Here is an 11,616-nt window from a genome sequence, read left to right as displayed (position 1 = left end):
CTTTCAAAAGCTACAATGATTCCAGCATTGCAATCCATTTTTGAAATCAACAGCAAGGTACCTCTTAAATGTGATGACTTTTAGATTACACCCTGGGGGAAAACCTTCTGTGCGGAATCTGTCAAAGGCAAACGGGTCATCGATTGATTCAGTCTCCTCAGTGGTAACTCTGAATAGAGCCAACAGAATCCAATCTGTCTTGTGCCTCTAGGGCAAGGGTAGCCAACATGGTGCCCTCCAGATATTTTGGACTAGAACTGCCAATCTCTCTGATGGGACCATCATGCTGGCTGGTGGTTATGCAAGGTGTAGTCCAACAATCAGTGCAGGATTTATGTATAAGCTAAACAAGCTATAGCTAGGGCCCCACTCTCTTGGGCCCCCAAAAAATTTTAAAGGGAAACAACCTGGATGTACATTTCCAAAATATAAGATAAAAACAAATAAAATAAAACCTATTGGCTCAATAATAGCATATATCCAACACAAAAAACAACAACGACAATTTGTTGTTGATAAAGGACAGTTGGACATATAAAGGGCCCCATTACCTTCAGTAGCTTAGGGCCTCATCAAACCTAAATCCGGCCCTGCCAGTAACATCTGTCAGGCATCAGCTCAGAGCCACTTCTACTACACTTTTCCACAATGCCCAACTACTCCACCAGCATAGCAACCCACCTATATTTTTGCTCCTTAACAAATAGAATTCAGGGCCATGTTTCCTCTGAATATTGAGACTCCATCTTTAGCTAACATGGGAAATGGACATACTGTAAATAGTACCGTAAGTGAGGAATCACAGAATTGTAGAGTTGGAAGGGACCCCACCCCCCTGCAATGCAGGAATCTCCGTGACAGATGGCCACCCAACCTCTGCTTAAAAACCCAGAGATATAGCGTGGGGTGGGGGACGTGGCCCCGGATGCAAATTGGTGAGGGTGTGCAAACAGGCACCCCCACAGCAGGCTCCTTCATCGGAGGCCTGGCTTCGCACAAGGAGTTGCGCCTAAGCTGCTGTGCTTGTGCTTGGCCGCAGCTCCGCCCCATGGTCAGGAGACCAGGGGGAGAGTGGGCAGCCACCCTGGCACCCACCCTCCTCAGCAGCAGCTCCCCTGCCTGGTCACGTCTGACCCGGTGGCAGAAAACAGCCCTTCTCGGTCGTGGTGAGGTGCGCCCACAGCAGCTCCACTACCTGGTCGGGGGGCGGGGGAGAAGAAGGAGGAGAAGAAGAAGGGGGGGAGGAGGAGGAGTAGGAGTTTGGATTTGATATCCCGCTTTATCACTACCCGAAGGAGTCTCAAAGTGGCTAACATTCTCCTTTCCCTTCCTCCCCCACAACAAACACTCTGTGAGGTGAGTGAGGCTGAGAGACTTCAGAGAAGTGCGACTACCCCAAGGTCACCCAGCAGCTGCATGTGGAGGAGCGGAGACACGAACCTGGTTCACCAGATTAAGAGTCTACCACTCTTAACCACTACACCACACTGGGAGAGCAGGACGAGAGTGGGTGGCAGCTTCCTCCCTCTCAAGCCCTGGCATGTGCTCCACCACTGTAAAAAAAAACAAAAAAACCCAAGGAAGGAGTCTCTTTGGTGCCCCCCCACCTGCTGTGATCAGCTTTGCAGGGTCACCCAGAAGTTTTAACACAAGGCCTGGTGCAGGTGTGATGTGGGGAGCCACATGCAAGAGTTACTGCACACACGACTCAAATTTCTTTCCTGCAGCTCCTTCTAGACCTGGGTTCAAGCAGAATGAAGACATGCTTTGGTGTGTTTTTTTTTCTTACATGAAGATAAGAGAAGAAGAATTGGGTTGTGCTTCAGAGAATCTCTCCCTCCAAATTTCAACCCTTTTTTTTTCCTGCTTCCTGGGGCTCAGTCTCCTAGGTCACTTTAGTCTCCTCCACTACTGTCTCAGAAAGGATTCCTCCCTTAACGCCTTGCCTCACACCGCTCCCATGTCTATGGCAACTGCCACAGAAATTTATTCCCTGGTAGCACCTTGCCTGCAAACCTTAGGTGGGCATTCACTCACTGTTGTGGTCAATGGCACACACAGCAACTGAGGCACAGGGCCCCTTGCTTTCTGTGGGATAGGTCAGCCCTGCCGCTTTGCAGTGTCACCAAGGACTTAGCTAGATTGGTAAAGAAAAAGAGTTTCGTATGCAATATCACACTGACACCAGATGGCGCTGCAGAGTTCTCTTTTTGCCAACACGGTTTCTCATTATAAAGTTTACAACGCATTTTTCTGAAGCGCTTCTTTGATGTGTCTGGATCCAGCCCACGTTGTTTGCAGGACTGTTCAGCAGAATGAGCAAGAGTTCCCCCCCTCCGAATTCAGCAGCACTGGCTCGCCACATTTTTAAAGTAAGTCACATGACCATCTAAAAGACCTCCCCTCCACACTCACTAGCCACATGGTGCTGGCCACACTCAAACAAGACTACCGTTTCTGTGTATAACATGCTCTCGTGTATAAGACCTCTTTTGGGGGACTCCAAATTGAGAAAATGGGAGAGATTGCCCAGACTTGTTGAGCTTTTTTTAGGGGGGGGGGTTGCCAGAAATCGCTCAACCGCAGGACCGCCACAGCCAATCGCACGCCAAAATAAAGTGCCAATTGCCCACCCTATTGACGCAGTGGCCAAGAGCCAGCGGACATTGCCGCACCCAACAATCGCCCGGCCCACCTCTCCACTATCCGTGTATAAAATAACCTCCTCTGCTACACAAAAAATACGGTATTTAGTCTACAATCTGAAATTCTCCAACTGCAGTACAGTACATCTGTTTTCTGAATACACACAGAACCACTCTGGCCTCCCCCCCCCCCCTGTGGGACTGACCCCTGACATATTTCTGTGTTGTGTGAAAACAACCATGGTCAGGGTAATTGACTTTGTTTGCACAAGGGGACCATTCTTTAAGGGGAGCGTTGACAGGGCCCATCACACTCCAAATCCATTATCTCTGGGTGTATCATCAGGGCCTCTTGGGGCGCCTCCCGAGGAGGTGTTGCATTTTGTTTTGTCCCTCTGCTCTGACATATCAAAGCGAGCAGAGCAAAAAAATGTGGAACCGAAATGGGAATTCCATAGCAGACCCTGGAGCAGAGCCACTCACTGAAGGAGTTCGAGAATAATTTATGGTTCAATAATACGCTTAGCGTGCTATGCAAATAATGGCGCTGCTATATCTCAGACGGCAGGGTAGAAATAAGGTCTCAATCCATGCTAGACTAAAAAATAAAATACAAGACTCCAAAGTGTGCCATGGAATTTACAAGAACAATGGAGCATTAATCCCCCCCACACACAATAACTGCTTAACTAGCTCCCTACTTCCAGCCCACTTGTTTTAAAGTAGACTGCAAGCAACGTTTGAAAAAGGAAATGTATTTGTATACATTAGTGAGGTTGGTGGGTGGAGACCAAAAAGCAAAAGTTCTGTAGTTTCCAGGAAAGCAGCCAATAGCGAGCATTTCTTAACAGTGCTTCTTTCTCTGCGTTTGACAGTAGTGATGAAAATCATGGCTCCCTCCTCCCCTCCAGGGCCGCCGCCTTTAAGCTCATTAATGGCACATTTTATTTCTGCTGCTGCCATCTAGTGGAAGATGGGGAAATAGGAAAAGAAGCCACTCAACAGCTTTTCCCCTAAACTTAATCCGCATTACGATCCTGCCACCTAGCGACACAACTGAGCCTGGAGCCCACAACAGGATCAAAAGTGTTTTCTTTAATAAGGGATTCATCCAAGAAATGGGTAATTGCTTGCTCTTGTTGCTGTTCGCAAGCTTCCCTTTTTAAAACATACAGACGCAAGCTCATCAGCTCCCTGTCCTGTCCCAGGAGACCTCAACAACCTTCAGGGTGTCCTGGTTTTTACTTGTTGAAATATGTCAACCCTAAGAGTGGGGACCCTAAGAGTGAGAGATTTTACTTTCTTGGGCTCCGTGATCACTGCAGGTGGTGACAGCAGTCACTAAATTAAAAGACGCCTGCTTCTTGGGAGAAAAGCAATGACAAACCTAGACAGCATCTTAAAAAGCAGAGACATCACCTTGCCGACAAAGGTCCGTATAGTTAAAGCTATCATTTTCCCAGTAGTGATGTATGGAAGTGAGAGCTGGACCATAAAGAAGGCTGATCGCCGAAGAATTGATGCTTTTGAATTATGGTGCTGGAGGAGACTCTTGAGAGTCCCATGCAAGAGGATCCATTCTGAAGGAAATCAGCCTTGAGTGCTCACTGGAAGGACAGATCCTGAAGCTGAGGCTCCAATACTTTGGCCACCTCATGAGAAGAGAAGACTCCCTGGAAAAGACCCTGATGTTGGGAAAGATGGAGGGCACAAGGAGAAGGGGACGACAGAGGATGAGATGGTTGGACAATGTTCTCGAAGCTACCAACATGAGTCTGACCAAACTGTGGGAGGCAGTGGAAGACAGGAGTGCCTGGCGTGCTATGGTCCATGGGGTCATGAAGAGTCGGACGCGACTAAACGACTGAACAACAACAAGAGTGGGGACATCACTAGTCACATGGTGCTGGCCACTACCTGTATGCTGAGCAGCCCTGAACAGCATCAGGGCTGGCAAGCAGCTCCGGCAGCCCCTGCCAATGCCTGACCTAGAACCTTATTTGTTTAAATAAACATTTATTCATTTAAGGTGTTTCTTTATTGCTTTTAAGGCGACCTCCCAAAGCAATTTTGATTTTTTAAGAAACGAGGTAGTGGTCGTCAACAACAACAAGAAGTGCTTTTTTTCTAGAAAAAGAGGTCCCGAAACTCACCATGAATGCCTCCCTTGCTCTCTTAGAAAGGCAATGGCACTCACCTGAGAGGTGCCAGAACTGAGTTCCTGTGAGTTCCCACTGGAAAAAAGCCCTGACGATGACGACGACAACAACAACAACCCAGCAGAGGATGGAAAGCAGGAAGAGCTGGAAGGATGAATTAAAACATACCAAAGAGCCTAAACAAAGGGCAAATTTTAAAGGATGGCTTTGTTTTAGTTCTTGTATTGTTTCAGAAAATGCACATTAGGTAGATTCTCCATTAAATGTGAACTGAATTGCCTTTCTTCCCCATCTCTAATTATAGCTTCTAAACTGGCTTCAGGACAGCCCTGTGTACCAAGCATTGGTGTAGTTCAAATGTGCGGGTGTTACGGTATCGTCCATCGCTTTAAAGTACTTCAGGTGTGAGAAATAACTGATATGCCTGAGGCAAGAAGGGGGGAGTGCTATTCTAAAGCACTATTCTAAAGCCCGGCAACATTTGGTGCTATTGTGAGAGAGAAAGAGAAGGGGATGCTGTTCCCTTCTGAATATGAAAGCCATCCTGAATGAAACCTAGGGATTTTAAGGGTCTGAGACGAGAGTTTCCCACTGATAATCTGGCAACACTGATTCCCATCAGGGTCTGTTGTGGCTCATCCTGAATATATTTAGTTTATTTAGCACATTTGTTAAAATCTATTCCATGTTCTTGCCACACCAATTCTACACACCTAAAAGTAAACAGAGGGACTCCAGCTCATATAACAACAACAACAACAACAACAACAACAACAACAACAACAGGAAGCCACCCATCTGACTGGATAGCCCCAGCCACACTGGGTGGTTTCCAACAAACTAAAAGACAGGTGGAATCTACACACATATAAAAATGCTGTGAAAATGCTTTTTTAAAAAACATTTTGAAAAATACATTGAATTTGGCATAGCTCACTGTCACCATCTTGTGTCACATTTGTACATTGCACTTTACAACACATTTTAAACATTTTCTTTGCAGCTGTACAGCCAAGTCCACAGTAAGATATCAAACATTAAAACTTCCCTAAACAGGGCTGCCTTCAGATGTCTTCCAAACGTTAGGTGTTTATTTTCTTGACATCTGATGGGATGGCATTTCACAGGGAGGGCACGGCTACAAATAAGGCCCTCTGCCTGCTCCCCTGTAACTTCACTTCTTGCAATGAGGGAACCCCAAGAAGGCCCTTGGAGCTGGATCTCATTGTCTGGGGCAAATAGTGGGGGTGAAGACACTCTTTCAGGATATAGGATCTCATTGCTTCCCTTCCAACTACACTCAACCAGACTGTAATTTTCCAATTTATTTATTTTTGTAGTAATACCTTCCACGTCCAATGGAAGGGCACTGTGTGGAGCATACAAAAAAATTTGACTTGGGTATTGGGCTAAACTGCATTATTGGAGCATTAGGAGGAGTTTGGGGCTTAGATCAGGGTTATAGAACCTATGCCTCTCCAGATGTTGTTGAACTACAACTCGCATCTTCCCCGATCATTGCCCGTGATGGCTAGAGCTTGGAGTTGATGGGCATCAAGACATCAAGAAGACCAGAGACCTCCAACCCCTGGCTTTCCTTTCTCTGCTGATCTTATTCTAACTCCTTCCCTTCCCTTCCCTTCCCCTCCCAACCCAATACTGATAGTTACTAGAGAAGACCTGCAACCAAGAAGCTGTCATCTTTTACTGACTCCTGAATTTTGAGGTGTACATCTCTCCTTTCTAGAGTGATTGAAAATGGACTTTGTATGTTCCTAGAGGCTAAGGAATAAAAGGAACAGCGAGGAACGAGAGGAAGCATTGTCTCTAAACTCAGATTACCAGATTTTTTTCAATGAATCCGGGGACACTTTTCAACTTCCTACTAAATAGATGGATTTTGTCAGGGGACTGATTTGTAAAGCCGGGGACTATCCCGGGAAATGGGGACATCTGGTAACCTTACTCTAAACAGGTGACACTGTGGCTCTACCTTCCGTTTTTAAAATGAGAGGATCCTGTAAGTCAACCGCTCTGTTTTAGAGTCCTTTCCTCCAGTCCTGGGAATTATCTTTATTACATCGCATGTTCCAGAGCTGAGCTCTGGTATTAAAACAAGTTTCATAGCTCACCCCTTGGCTGAAAATCAGCCCTGGCTCAGTCACAGATCCAGATCTGGACAGCAGTGAGAACATATGTCTGCCAACATTCAGTGCTTAGGCAAAGGAGTTGGTAAGACTGGAGGAATGAATGGGCAGTGAAAGAGACATAAACCTTCTGCCTGTAACATTAATTATATGTGCCTGTTTTACAATGAAATTAGGAATCAACAGTTCTAAAATCAGGTTTGCTTATGACAGTGTAACCACCTCACAAGAAACCCCAGCCAATCTTATGGCAAGAATTCAACCCCCAGGGGTGTGTGTTGAAATAACACTCAGTGCACAACAATAAATGCATTCATTTATGAAAGCATTACAAAAGATCTATGCCCTTTTTGTTTCTCCCCAGAGATGTTCCCATGTGTGTGGAGTATTTGGTTTATTTCAACATTTAAAAATATTCTTGGCCTAGAGCCCCCAAGTAAGGGCTTTTTTATTTTGCCAAAGAGAGAAGACTCTTGCTGGAAGAAATCCCAGCTCCTAAGAGCTTTTTAATGTCAATTTGTGCTGGCTAAATTACACAAGAAGGCATGGGGACACAAGTTAATGCTTTATTGTACTCTAATGGAATGTCCAGTAACTAATCTCATGAAATATAGCAATACAGCGGCTTGAGATGTCTTCCTATTAAAATGATTCCCTACCTTTATAAATAAGAATGCCTGTGCTGAGAAAGAGGACGAGCCTAAATGGATCCAGAAAATGCCACTGCAACCACATTATTGCTTCACAAGGTGGTGCAATTACACTTTAGGCTGTGTCTATTGTTCTACTGTGAAGGGATGGTTGAGAATTTTACTCAATCTGCATTTTAAAGCAAACTGGCTTAATTTGCAGTCCCTGAACTTGTATACAAATTTGATTGCAGTCTTCTCTGAATTTTTCAATGCAGTTTTTTTAAGTGTACAAAATTTGTATTTTATAGGCAAAGGCATAATTTAGGGGGGAGGCATAGGAAAATGTTTATTTTAGAGGGGGAATACATACAAATGTGCTTTTTAGAAGAAAACACATATAATTTGAATGTGCATTTTTTAAAAGCTGCAGAAAATTGGATGTGAAACACCTAGTTTGGCTAATTAAAGAGTCTATGGCCTTTTAAACTGTGTGTGGGGGCTGTGTGTTTTTGTTTGTTACTATGTTATGTATTTTGTGTTTTTATATTACAAACTGCCCTGTGATCCTTGAAGGGCAGTACAGAATAAAGAATAATATTACTACTAACACACAAAGCAGGATGTGTCCATCCTTATCTTCTCCAAACCCACAAAACATGCAGAAAAACCTGGCATACAAGTTTGCCATCTCCAGATATCACAGGCTGTTGTGTTATTAATGTTTGCAATCTATTCTATGGGCCGGAAATGCAATCAGAACAACTGATTTCTTTAGCTGTACTTAATCAAAGTGGATGGTACTTTAGAAAATGAAACATTCATTGAAGGATGCAGAAACATTCATTGAAGGATGCAGCCCTGAACAATCTACTCAAGAGTTGCCAATGAGATACTTTTCCACAGGCATTTATTAAATTATGAATATTTACTAGGGCTGCAATCCAAACTTTAATACCAGTGACTTGGGACAGGCATTCCAGGTTTGTTGTAAAAGAAACAACAAGCAGCTATTCACAATTATTGATCCACCCACCCCCTTTTCCCCTTAAGACTAGAAAGTCTGTTCCATGCAATTTATTGTGCCTGTTCTGGATAGGGTGGCGTTCCCCTTAAATATCAGGTGCGGTATCAGAATCACAGCTACCTAAAATACCGTTGGTGATAGATTCACAGGTAGTATCAATCACAGTATCAGTCTTCACCTGATTGCTCCAAGTCATGTTCTTCCCCCCCACCCTCTCCGCTTGGCATTAATAATATGAAAGAGGAATTGGACATGCACACTCACCCACTTCCATCCCCTTCTCAGTTATCCTCAGTGAGCTAGGGGGCAACTGTCTGCAGTGGGGGAGCTTGCCTGAAAACCAGGGTTCGAAAATGAGCAAGCAGCCTACCTGTATAGAAGGAGGCTACCTGCTACAGAGAGTCGCCTTCCAACTTGTGGATGATGACGGCTAGGAATGTGATGGAGGAGCAGAGTGAGCAGGCTTGCCCACATTCCCCCCCTCTATGATTTTAACACCACAGGGAGGAACGAACCTCAGAATGGGGCCGTAATTGGTCCCCTCATGCCCTGAAAACCTGGCTTACCTGGCAGCAAGTCGGTACGTCAAGTCTCCAGCCCAGGCTCCATGTCCAAAGTCCAAACTGAAACACAGTCCCACGGAGATCTTGGAGCAGCCAAGCTGAAGTCCATCAACATGGGTAGTTGAGCAGACATAGCAGCTCAGCTCTTGCTCTGCATGCTGATTGCAGCATCTGGGCTTGATGAGGCAAATGACCCACACCTGCTCCCAGCTTACTCCAGCTGAGGAATCACACACCTCCTTCCAGAGCTAGCAAGCCCCGCCTGGCCAGCTAGTGGGCCCTTGCCTGCCTCTGCCTCTTAGGACTCAGCTATTCAGCTGCAAAGAAAACATTTCAAGTGTGTTGTTAAGTGCAATATACAAATGCGACGCTAGCTATGGCAATTTCAATGTACTGGATTTTTCAAAACATTTTTTTAAAAAAGCATTTCCGCAGTGTTTTTTTATATGTGTGTAGATTCTACCCTGGAGTGCCTTGCCCTCTCCTCCCTATGCCTCAGAGTCTGCTGTTTTCACTGAGACAGGGGCCCCTCAGGCTCTGCTGGTGGGCCCTGCTGCCCTGCTTCCTGTGCACTGATCCCCACCCCCTCATCATCCTCGGTCACCCTGTGAGTATTGCCTACAACAGGGGTAGCCAACTTCCAAGAGACTGTGATCTACTCACAGAGTTAACAACTGGCAGTGATCTACCCCCTTTTGGGAGGTTCAGGTCAAAGTTGTTGAGCTTTTTTTTAGGAAGGAAGCCCTGTTTTGGGGGGTTCATGTAAAAGTTGTTGAGCTTCTTTAGGGAAGAGGAAAACTACATTGAGCTTTTTTTTAGGAAGGAAAGCCCTGTTTTTGGTGGTTCAGGTCATTTTAGGGGTGCAGGGCAAAGATGTTGAGCTTTTTTAGGGGAGCCGAAGTTTTTTAGCTTCTTTGGGGGGGCACTGATCTACCAGTGATCTACCACAGATGTCCAGTGATCTACCGGTAGATCACAATCTACCTGTTGGACATGCCTGGTCTACAACAACCTCTTCCTCCCCATACCCAGCTTGCTCTGTGTGACACATTCCCAGCTGCACCCCTCGCCTGGATCCTCTTCCTACTCTCTGAAATCCTGCCAGTTCATGACCGCGGGTTAGGGTGCCAAAGGCTCGTTTTGTGGAATGCACTGACACACAGGGTTGTCGCTGCCAAATATTGCGGGGGGCTAGTGCACAGGAAGCTGAGCAGCGGGACCCCTGGCCAGAGCCAGAGAGGCCCCTGTCCCTATGAACACGGTGGGTCCTAAGACATAGGGAACAGCAAGCGGGGCACTCCAGGAAGCGAAGGCTGGCCAGGGATTGCAGCCTAGTTCACTTGCTCGCTAGGTTGGGAAGGAGGCATGTGATTCATCAGCTAGGGCAAGCTGAGCAGGTGAGGGTTGCGACGAAGGTCCCTTCCTTTCGTCTTATAACTTCGACCTCTCAATTATTAAAAGAACTAACAGGGATTTCTGAGGTAAATCAAACCTCCCACTTATCCCTCCAGCCTTTCTTTAAACCCTCTAGCACTCGTGGGTTTTTAAAATAAAAGAGAGTCCTCTTCCAGCATAAACGTGACCAGGTATCCTTTTAAACTCTGGGCTATAAATGAGACTATCCCTTGTGTCCTCAGTGTAAGGGGTTCAACCACTAGAAATCCCCTACTGTAAAAGCTTGCCTCTCCCCTGAAGTAACTTTGTGACACCCTGGGTCTGTCTGCCTATTTCGCCCCTTTAGTGCACCTCGAAGACACAAACTAACCATGCCACTATTGAAGGAAGTTTTGTCTTTTTAAAGAGTGTCCACACAAATGAGTTTCATGTACCTTTGCTGGAAAATAACACAGACGACTTTATGACTGGCACTTTAACGATGGAAAATTAATTGCTTAAGATCGTAATGGTTCCCCAACCTGATTTTTGAACTTTGAATTTTATTGTTATTCATGCTTTTATACTGTGTTTTATGCTGCTTTTATGTTGTATTACAATTAAGTGTTTTAAATTTGTTGTCAGCCACTCTGAGCCCTGGTTTCTGAACTGGGAATGGTGGGATATATATATATAAATATATATATTTATTATTACCATCTAAAGGGGAGAGCATGGGACTATTAATTCCAGATTCCCAAATTACCTAACTGTGCCACTGTTAATTGTACTTGGAAATCAGTTGTGGGTTAGGCTCATGTCTATTTTGTCTGCTAGCAAGTAGTCCAAAGCTAGGCTATGCCACCAAAACTCAGGGATGGCATAAGGTGTTGGAGAAAACCAAATTCTCCCTTTCCTCCTTCCAGTTAATGGATATTTTTGAAGTGCTGGAATCTGGCTTTCTTTTTTTCCCATATCATTTTTATTACCGTAGTTTTACAAAAATACTTTCCATTGCAATGTCTCCTCTTATATTACACATTTTGGCTTTTTAGGGCCCTGACTTCCTTCA

The sequence above is a fragment of the Zootoca vivipara genome, chromosome 11, assembly GCF_963506605.1.
Source record: "Zootoca vivipara chromosome 11, rZooViv1.1, whole genome shotgun sequence".
In the NCBI taxonomy this organism is placed as follows: domain Eukaryota; kingdom Metazoa; phylum Chordata; class Lepidosauria; order Squamata; family Lacertidae; genus Zootoca; species Zootoca vivipara.
This window is presented reverse-complemented; position numbering follows the sequence as displayed.